This window comes from Osmia lignaria, unplaced genomic scaffold, assembly GCF_051020975.1.
Source record: "Osmia lignaria lignaria isolate PbOS001 unplaced genomic scaffold, iyOsmLign1 scaffold0005, whole genome shotgun sequence".
In the NCBI taxonomy this organism is placed as follows: domain Eukaryota; kingdom Metazoa; phylum Arthropoda; class Insecta; order Hymenoptera; family Megachilidae; genus Osmia; species Osmia lignaria.
In genome coordinates, this window is record NW_027478162.1 from 12,810,711 (window position 1) to 12,821,759 (window position 11,049).

The following is an 11,049-nucleotide window of genomic DNA, read 5'->3' on the forward strand; positions in this document are numbered from 1 at the left end:
TAATAGAGATACAGAAACACCGTGGCCCCTCTCTTTGAGATAACTCTGCACTATTGCGAGCTGGAAATGCCACTTCCAGTTTAGCTGTGCAGAAGAAGAACAACAAGAAGAAGAAATATCTCGAAATATGTCCGTTAGGCCCCTTCCCTTGAGATAAATCTGCAAATATCTCGGAAACGAAGCGAGCTATGGCAAAATGTTAAGAGACCTTTTTTGTAGAGAATTAAGTTTCCTACTTTTTATGTTCTATGATATTTTTCGATCAGAGGCGTAGTTCTCGAGATATATCAAGATATTTAAAAGCTCCGAAGCCGCACCAACATAATAGAGATACAGAAACACCGTGGCCCCTTTCTTTGAGATAACTCTGCACGATTGCGAGCTGGAAATGCCACTTCCAGTTTAGCTGTGCAGAAGAAGAACAACAAGAAGAAGAAATATCTCGAAATATGTCCATCAGGACCCTTCCCCTGAGATAAATCTGCAAATATCTCGGAAACGAAGCGAGCTATGGCAAAATGTTAAGTGACCTTTTTTGTAGAGAATAATGTTTCCTACAATTTACGTTCTATGATATTTTTTGATCAGAAGCGTAGTTTTCGAGATATATCGAGATATTTAAAAGTTCCGAAGCCGCACCAACATAATAGAGATACAGAAACACCGTGGCCCCTTTCTTTGAGATAACTCTGCACTAGTGCGAGCCGCAAATGCCGCTTCCAGCTTAGCTGTGCAGAAGAAGAACAACAAGAAGAAGAAATATCTCGAAATATGTCCGTCAGGCCCCTTCCCTTGAGATAAATCTGCAAATATCTCGGAAACGAAGCGAGCTATGGCAAAATGTTAAGAGACCTTTTTTGTAGAGAATTAAGTTTCCTACTTTTTATGTTCTATGATATTTTTTGATCAGATGCGAAGTTCTCGAGATATATCAAGATATTTAAAAGTTCCGAAGCCGCACCAACATAATAGAGATACAGAAACACCGTGGCCCCTTTCTTTGAGATAACTCTGAACTATTGCGAGCTGCAAATGCCACTTCCAGCTTAGCTGTGCAGAGGAAGAACAACAAGAAGAAGAAGTATCTCGAAATATGTCCGTCAGGCCCGTTCCTTTGAGCTGAATCTGCAAATATCTCGGAAACGAAGCGAGCTATGGCAAAATGTTAAGAGACATATTTTGTAGAGAATTAAGTTTCCTACTTTTTATTTTCTATGATATTTTTTGATCAGACGCGTAGTTCTCGAGATATATCAAGATATTTAAAAGTTCCGAAGCCGCACCAACATAATAGAGATACAGAAACACCGTGGCCCCTTTCTTTAAGATAACTCTGCACTATTGCGAGCTGCAAATGCCACTTCCAGCTTAGCTGTGCAGAAGAAGAACAACAAGAAGAAGAAATATCTCGAAATATGTCCGTCAGGCCCCTTCCCTTGAGATATATCTGCAAATATCTCGGAAACGAAGCGAGCTATGGCAAAATGTTAAGAGACCTTTTTTGTCGAGAGTTATGTTTCCTACAATTTATGTTCTATGATATTTTTTGATCAGAAGCGTAGTTTTCGAGATATATCGAGATATTTAAAAGTTCCGAAGCCGCACCAACATAATAGAGATACAGAAACACCGTGGCCCCTTTCTTTGAGATAACTCTGCACTATTGCGAGCTGGAAATGCCACTTCCAGTTTAGCTGTGCAGAAGAAGAACAACAAGAAGAAGAAATATCTCGAAATATGTCCGTTAGTCCCCTTCCCTTGAGATAAATCTGCAAATATCTCGGAAAGGAAGCGAGCTATGGCAAAATGTTCGGAGACCTTTTTTGTAGAGAATTAAGTTTCCTACTTTTTATGTTCTATGATATTTTTTGATCAGATGCGTAGTTCTCGAGATATATCAAGATATTTAAAAGTTCCGAAGGCGCACCAACATAATAGAGATACAGAAACACCGTGGCCCCTTTCTTTGAGATAACTCTGCACTATTGCGCGCTGCAAATGCCACTTCCAGCTTAGCTGTGCAGAAGAAGAACAACAAGAAGAAGAAATATCTCGAAATATGTCCGTCAGGCCCCTTCCCTTGAGATATATCTGCAAATATCTCGGAAAGGAAGCGAGCTATGGCAGAATGTTAAGAGACGTTTTTTGTAGAGAATTATGTTCCCTACAATTTATGTTCTATGATATTTTTTGATCAGAAGCGTAGTTCTCGAGATATATCAAGATATTTAAAAGTTCCGAAGCCGCACCAACATAATAGAGATACAGAAACACCGTGGCCCCTTTCTTTGAGATAACTCTGAACTATTGCGAGCTGCAAATGCCACTTCCAGCTTAGCTGTGCAGAGGAAGAACAACAAGAAGAAGAAGTATCTCGAAATATGTCCGTCAGGCCCGTTCCTTTGAGCTGAATCTGCAAATATCTCGGAAACGAAGCGAGCTATGGCAAAATGTTAAGAGACATATTTTGTAGAGAATTAAGTTTCCTACTTTTTATTTTCTATGATATTTTTTGATCAGACGCGTAGTTCTCGAGATATATCAAGATATTTAAAAGTTCCGAAGCCGCACCAACATAATAGAGATACAGAAACACCGTGGCCCCTTTCTTTAAGATAACTCTGCACTATTGCGAGCTGCAAATGCCACTTCCAGCTTAGCTGTGCAGAAGAAGAACAACAAGAAGAAGAAATATCTCGAAATATGTCCGTCAGGCCCCTTCCCTTGAGATATATCTGCAAATATCTCGGAAACGAAGCGAGCTATGGCAAAATGTTAAGAGACCTTTTTTGTCGAGAGTTATGTTTCCTACAATTTATGTTCTATGATATTTTTTGATCAGAAGCGTAGTTTTCGAGATATATCGAGATATTTAAAAGTTCCGAAGCCGCACCAACATAATAGAGATACAGAAACACCGTGGCCCCTTTCTTTGAGATAACTCTGCACTATTGCGAGCTGGAAATGCCACTTCCAGTTTAGCTGTGCAGAAGAAGAACAACAAGAAGAAGAAATATCTCGAAATATGTCCGTTAGTCCCCTTCCCTTGAGATAAATCTGCAAATATCTCGGAAAGGAAGCGAGCTATGGCAAAATGTTCAGAGACCTTTTTTGTAGAGAATTAAGTTTCCTACTTTTTATGTTCTATGATATTTTTTGATCAGATGCGTAGTTCTCGAGATATATCAAGATATTTAAAAGTTCCGAAGGCGCACCAACATAATAGAGATACAGAAACACCGTGGCCCCTTTCTTTGAGATAACTCTGCACTATTGCGCGCTGCAAATGCCACTTCCAGCTTAGCTGTGCAGAAGAAGAACAACAAGAAGAAGAAATATCTCGAAATATGTCCGTCAGGCCCCTTCCCTTGAGATATATCTGCAAATATCTCGGAAAGGAAGCGAGCTATGGCAGAATGTTAAGAGACGTTTTTTGTAGAGAATTATGTTCCCTACAATTTATGTTCTATGATATTTTTTGATCAGAAGCGTAGTTCTCGAGATATATCAAGATATTTAAAAGTTCCGAAGCCGCACCAACATAATAGAGATACAGAAACACCGTGGCCCCTCTCTTTGAGATAACTCTGCACTATTGCGAGCTGGAAATGCCACTTCCAGTTTAGCTGTGCAGAAGAAGAACAACAAGAAGAAGAAATATCTCGAAATATGTCCGTCAGGCCCCTTCCCTTGAGATAAATCTGCAAATATCTCGGAAACGAAGCGAGCTATGGCAAAATGTTAAGAGACCTTTTTTGTAGAGAATTAAGTTTCCTACTTTTTATGTTCTATGATATTTTTTGATCAGATGCGAAGTTCTCGAGATATATCAAGATATTTAAAAGTTCCGAAGCCGCACCAACATAATAGAGATACAGAAACACCGTGGCCCCTTTCTTTGAGATAACTCTGCACTATTGCGAGCTGCAAATGCCACTTCCAGCTTAGCTGTGCAGAGGAAGAACAACAAGAAGAAGAAGTATCTCGAAATATGTCCGTCAGGCCCGTTCCTTTGAGCTGAATCTGCAAATATCTCGGAAACGAAGCGAGCTATGGCAAAATGTTAAGAGACGTATTTTGTAGAGAATTAAGTTTCCTACTTTTTATGTTCTATGATATTTTTCGATCAGAAGCGTAGTTCTCGAGATATATCAAGATATTTAAAAGTTCCGAAGCCGCACCAACATAATAGAGATACAGAAACACCGTGGCCCCTTTCTTTGAGATAACTCTGCACGATTGCGAGCTGGAAATGCCACTTCCAGTTTAGCTGTGCAGAAGAAGAACAACAAGAAGAAGAAATATCTCGAAATATGTCCGTCAGGCCAGTTCCTTTGAGCTGAATCTGCAAATATCTCGGAAATGAAGCGAGCTATGGCAAAATGTTAAGAGACGTTTTTTGTAGAGAATTATGTGTCCTACAATTTATGTTCTATGATATTTTTTGATCAGAAGCGTAGTTGTCGAGATATATCGAGATATTTAAAAGTTCCGAAGCCGCACCAACATAATAGGGATACAGAAACACCGTGGCCCCTTTCTTTGAGATAACTCTGCACTAGTGCGAGCCGCAAATGCCACTTGCAGCTTAGCTGTGCAGAAGAAGAACAACAAGAAGAAGAAATATCTCGAAATATGTCCGTCAGGCCCCTTCCCTTGAGATAAATCTGCAAATATCTCGGAAACGAAGCGAGCTATGGCAAAATGTTAAGAGACCGTTTTTGTAGAGAATTAAGTTTCCTACTTTTTATGTTCTATGATATTTTTTGATCAGATGCGTAGTTCTCGAGATATATCAAGATATTTAAAAGTTCCGAAGCCGCACCAACATAATAGAGATACAGAAACACCGTGGTCCCTTTCTTTGAGATAACTCTGCACTATTGCGACCTGCAAATGCCACTTCCAGCTCAGCTGTGCAGAAGAAGAACAACAAGAAGAAGAAATATCTCGAAATATGTCCGTCAGGCCCCTTCCCTTGAGATAAATCTGCAAATATCTCGGAAACGAAGCGAGCTATGGCAAAATGTTAAGAGACGTATTTTGTAGAGAATTAAGTTTCCTACTTTTTATGTTCTATGATATTTTTCGATCAGAAGCGTAGTTCTCGAGATATATCAAGATATTTAAAAGTTCCGAAGCCGCACCAACATAATAGAGATACAGAAACACCGTGGCCCCTTTCTTTGAGATAACTCTGCACTATTGCGAGCTGCAAATGCCACTTCCAGCTTAGCTGTGCAGAGGAAGAACAACAAGAAGAAGAAGTATCTCGAAATATGTCCGTCAGGCCCGTTCCTTTGAGCTGAATCTGCAAATATCTCGGAAACGAAGCGAGCTATGGCAAAATGTTAAGAGACGTATTTTGTAGAGAATTAAGTTTCCTACTTTTTATGTTCTATGATATTTTTCGATCAGAAGCGTAGTTCTCGAGATATATCAAGATATTTAAAAGTTCCGAAGCCGCACCAACATAATAGAGATACAGAAACACCGTGGCCCCTTTCTTTGAGATAACTCTGCACGATTGCGAGCTGGAAATGCCACTTCCAGTTTAGCTGTGCAGAAGAAGAACAACAAGAAGAAGAAATATCTCGAAATATGTCCGTCAGGCCAGTTCCTTTGAGCTGAATCTGCAAATATCTCGGAAATGAAGCGAGCTATGGCAAAATGTTAAGAGACGTTTTTTGTAGAGAATTATGTGTCCTACAATTTATGTTCTATGATATTTTTTGATCAGAAGCGTAGTTGTCGAGATATATCGAGATATTTAAAAGTTCCGAAGCCGCACCAACATAATAGGGATACAGAAACACCGTGGCCCCTTTCTTTGAGATAACTCTGCACTAGTGCGAGCCGCAAATGCCACTTGCAGCTTAGCTGTGCAGAAGAAGAACAACAAGAAGAAGAAATATCTCGAAATATGTCCGTCAGGCCCCTTCCCTTGAGATAAATCTGCAAATATCTCGGAAACGAAGCGAGCTATGGCAAAATGTTAAGAGACCGTTTTTGTAGAGAATTAAGTTTCCTACTTTTTATGTTCTATGATATTTTTTGATCAGATGCGTAGTTCTCGAGATATATCAAGATATTTAAAAGTTCCGAAGCCGCACCAACATAATAGAGATACAGAAACACCGTGGTCCCTTTCTTTGAGATAACTCTGCACTATTGCGACCTGCAAATGCCACTTCCAGCTCAGCTGTGCAGAAGAAGAACAACAAGAAGAAGAAATATCTCGAAATATGTCCGTCAGGCCCCTTCCCTTGAGATAAATCTGCAAATATCTCGGAAACGAAGCGAGCTATGGCAAAATGTTAAGAGACCTTTTTTGTAGAGAATTAAGCTTCCTACTTTTTATGTTCTATGATATTTTTTGATCAGATGCGAAGTTCTCGAGATATATCAAGATATTTAAAAGTTCCGAAGCCGCACCAACATAATAGAGATACAGAAACACCGTGGCCCCTTTCTTTGTGATAACTCTGCACTATTGCGAGCTGTAAATGCCACTTCCAGCTTAGCTGTGCAGAAGAAGAACAACAAGAAGAAGAAATATCTCGAAATATGTCCGTCAGGCCAGTTCCTTTGAGATGAATCTGCAAATATCTCGGAAACGAAGCGAGCTATGGCAAAATGTTAAGAGACGTTTTTTGTAGAGAATTATGTTTCCTACAATTTATGTTCTATGATATTTTTTGATCAGAGGCGTAGTTGTCGAGATATATCGAGATATTTAAAAGTTCCGAAGCCGCACCAACATAATAGGGATACAGAAACACCGTGGCCCCTTTCTTTGAGATAACTCTGCACTAGTGCGAGCCGCAAATGCCACTTCCAGCTTAGCTGTGCAGAAAAAGAACAACAAGAAGAAGAAATATCTCGAAATATGTCCGTCAGGCGCCTTCCCTTGAGATAAATCTGCAAATATCTCGGAAACGAAGCGAGCTATGGCAAAATGTTAAGAGACCTTTTTTGTAGAGAATTAAGTTTCCTACTTTTTATGTTCTATGATATTTTTTGATCAGATGCGTAGTTCTCGAGATATATCAAGATATTTAAAAGTTCCGAAGCCGCACCAACATAATAGAGATACAGAAACACCGTGGCCCCTTTCTTTGAGATAACTCTGCACTATTGCGACCTGCAAATGCCACTTCCAGCTCAGCTGTGCAGAAGAAGAACAACAAGAAGAAGAAATATCTCGAAATATGTCCGTCAGGCCACTTCCCTTGAGATAAATCTGCAAATATCTCGGAAACGAAGCGAGCTATGGCAAAATGTTAAGAGACCTTTTTTGTAGAGAATTAAGTTTCCTACTTTTTATGTTCGATGATATTTTTTGATCAGATGCGTAGTTCTCGAGATATATCAAGATATTTAAAAGTTCCGAAGCTGCACCAACATAATAGAGGTACAGAAACACCGTGGCCTCTTTCTTTGAGATAACTCTGCACTATTGCGAGCTGCAAATGCCACTTCGAGCTTAGCTGTGCAGAAGAAGAACAACAAGAAGAAGAAATATCTCGAAATATGTCCATCAGGCCCCTTCCCTTGAGATAAATCTGCAAATATCTCGGAAACGAAGAGAGCTATGGCAAAATGTTAAGAGACCTTTTTTGTAGAGAATTAAGTTTCCTACTTTTCATGTTCTATGATATTTTTTGATCAGATGCGTAGTTCTCGAGATATATCAAGATATTTAAAAGTTCCGAAGCAGCACCAACATAATAGAGATACAGAAACACCGTGGCCCCTTTCTTTGAGATAACTCTGCACTATTGCGAGCTGTAAATGCCACTTCCAGCTTAGCTGTGCAGAAGAAGAACAACAAGAAGAAGAAATATCTCGAAATATGTCCGTCAGGCCCCGTCCCTTGAGATAAATATGCAAATATCTCGGAAACGAAGCGAGCTATGGCAAAATGTTGCGAGACCTTTTTTGTAGAGAATTAAGTTTCCTACTTTTTATGTTCTATGATATTTTTTGATCAGATGCGTAGTTCTCGAGATATATCAAGATATTTAAAAGTTCCGAAGCCGCACCAACATAATAGAGATACAGAAACACCGTGGCCCCTTTCTTTGAGATAACTCTGCACTATTGCGAGCTGCAAATGCCACTTCCAGCTTAGCTGTGCAGAGGAAGAACAACAAGAAGAAGAAATATCTCGAAATATGTCCGTCAGGCCAGTTCCTTTGAGCTGAATCTGCAAATATCTCGGAAACGAAACGAGCTATGGCAAAATGTTAAGAGACCTTTTTTGTAGAGAATTATGTTTCCTACAATTTATGTTCTATGATATTTTTTGATCAGAAGCGTAGTTTTCGAGATATATCGAGATATTTAAAAGTTCCGAAGCCGCACCAACATAATAGGGATACAGAAACACCGTGTCCCCTTTCTTTGAGATAACTCTGCACTAGTGCGAGCCGCAAATGCCACTTCCAGCTTAGCTGTGCAGAAGAAGAACAACAAGAAGAAGAAATATCTCGAAATATTTCCGTTAGGCTCCTTCCCTTGAGATAAATCTGCAAATATCTCGGAAACGAAGCGACCTATGGCAAAATGTTCAGAGACCTTTTTTGTAGAGAATTAAGTTTCCTACTTTTTATGTTCTATGATATTTTTTGATCAGATGCGTAGTTCTCGAGATATATCAAGATATTTAAAAGTTCCGAAGCCGCACCAACATAATAGAGATACAGAAACACCGTGGCCCCTTTCTTTGAGATAACTCTGCACTATTGCGAGCTGTAAATGCCACTTCCAGCTTAGCTGTGCAGAAGAAGAACAACAAGAAGAAGAAATATCTCGAAATATGTCCGTCAGGCCCCTTCCCTTGAGATAATTCTGCAAATATCTCGGAAACGAAGCGAGCTATGGCAAAATGTTAAGAGACCTTTTTTGCAGAGAATTATGTTTCCTACAATTTATGTTCTATGATATTTTTTGATCAGAAGCGTAGTTTTCGAGATATATCGAGATATTTAAAAGTTCCGAAGCCGCACCAACATAATAGAGATACAGAAACACCGTGGCCCCTTTCTTTGAGATAACTCTGCACTAGTGCGAGCTGCAAATGCCACTCCCAGCTTAGCTGTGCAGAAGAAGAACAACAAGAAGAAGAAGTATCTCGAAATATGTCCGTCAGGCCCGTTCCTTTGAGCTGAATCTGCAAATATCTCGGAAACGAAGCGAGCTATGGCAAAATGTTAAGAGACGTTTTTTGTAGAGAATTATGTTTCCTACAATTTATGTTCTATGATATTTTTTGATCAGAAGCGTAGTTTTCGAGATATATCGAGATATTTAAAAGTTCCGAAGCCGCACCAACATAATAGAGATACAGAAACACCGTGGCCCCTTTCTTTGAGATAACTCTGCACTAGTGCGAGCCGCAAATGCCACTTCCAGCTTAGCTGTGCAGAGGAAGAACAACAAGAAGAAGAAGTATCTCGAAATATGTCCGTCAGGCCCGTTCCTTTGAGCTGAATCTGCAAATATCTCGGAAACGAAGCGAGCTATGGCAAAATGTTAAGAGACCTTTTTTGTAGAGAATTATGTTTCCTACTTTTTATGTTCTATGATATTTTTTGATCAGATGCGTAGTTCTCGAGATATATCAAGATATTTAAAAGTTCCGAAGCCGCACCAACATAATAGAGATACAGAAACACCGTGGCCCCTTTCTTTGAGATAACTCTACACTATTGCGAGCTGCAAATGCCACTTCCAGCTTAGCTGTGCAGAGGAAGAACAACAAGAAGAAGAAATATCTCGAAATATGTCCGTCAGGCCAGTTCCTTTGAGCTGAATCTGCAAATATCTCGGAAACGAAACGAGCTATGGCAAAATGTTAAGAGACCTTTTTTGTAGAGAATTATGTTTCCTACAATTTATGTTCTATGATATTTTTTGATCAGAAGCGTAGTTTTCGAGATATATCGAGATATTTAAAAGTTCCGAAGACGCACCAGCATAATAGAGATACAGAAACACCGTGGCCCCTTTCTTTGAGATAACTCTGCACTAGTGCGAGCCGCAAATGCCACTTCCAGTTTAGCTGTGCAGAAGAAGAACAACAAGAAGAAGAAATATCTCGAAATATGTCCGTCAGGCCACTTCCCTTGAGATAAATCTGCAAATATCTCGGAAACGAAGAGAGCTATGGCAAAATGTTAAGAGACCTTTTTTGTAGAGAATTAAGTTTCCTACTTTTTATGTTCGATGATATTTTTTGATCAGATGCGTAGTTCTCGAGATATATCAAGATATTTAAAAGTTCCGAAGCCGCACCAACATAATAGAGATACAGAAACACCGTGGCCCCTTTCTTTGAGATAACTCTGCACTAGTGCGAGCCGCAAATGCCACTTCCAGCTTAGCTGTGCAGAAGAAGAACAACAAGAAGAAGAAATATCTCGAAATATTTCCGTTAGGCTCCTTCCCTTGAGATAAATCTGCAAATATCTCGGAAACGAAGCGACCTATGGCAAAATGTTGAGAGACCTTTTTTGTAGAGAATTAAGTTTCCTACTTTTTATGTTCTATGATATTTTTTGATCAGATGCGTAGTTCTCGAGATATATCAAGATATTTAAAAGTTCCGAAGCCGCACCAACATAATAGAGATACAGAAACACCGTGGCCCCTTTCTTTGAGATAACTCTGCACTATTGCGAGCTGTAAATGCCACTTCCAGCTTAGCTGTGCAGAAGAAGAACAACAAGAAGAAGAAATATCTCGAAATATGTCCGTCAGGCCCCTTCCCTTGAGATAATTCTGCAAATATCTCGGAAACGAAGCGAGCTATGGCAAAATGTTAAGAGACCTTTTTTGTAGAGAATTATGTTTCCTACAATTTATGTTCTATGATATTTTTTGATCAGAAGCGTAGTTTTCGAGATATATCGAGATATTTAAAAGTTCCGAAGACGCACCAGCATAATAGAGATAGAGAAACACCGTGGCCCCTTTCTTTGAGATAACTCTGCACTAGTGCGAGCCGCAAATGCCACTTCCAGTTTAGCTGTGCAGAAGAAGAAC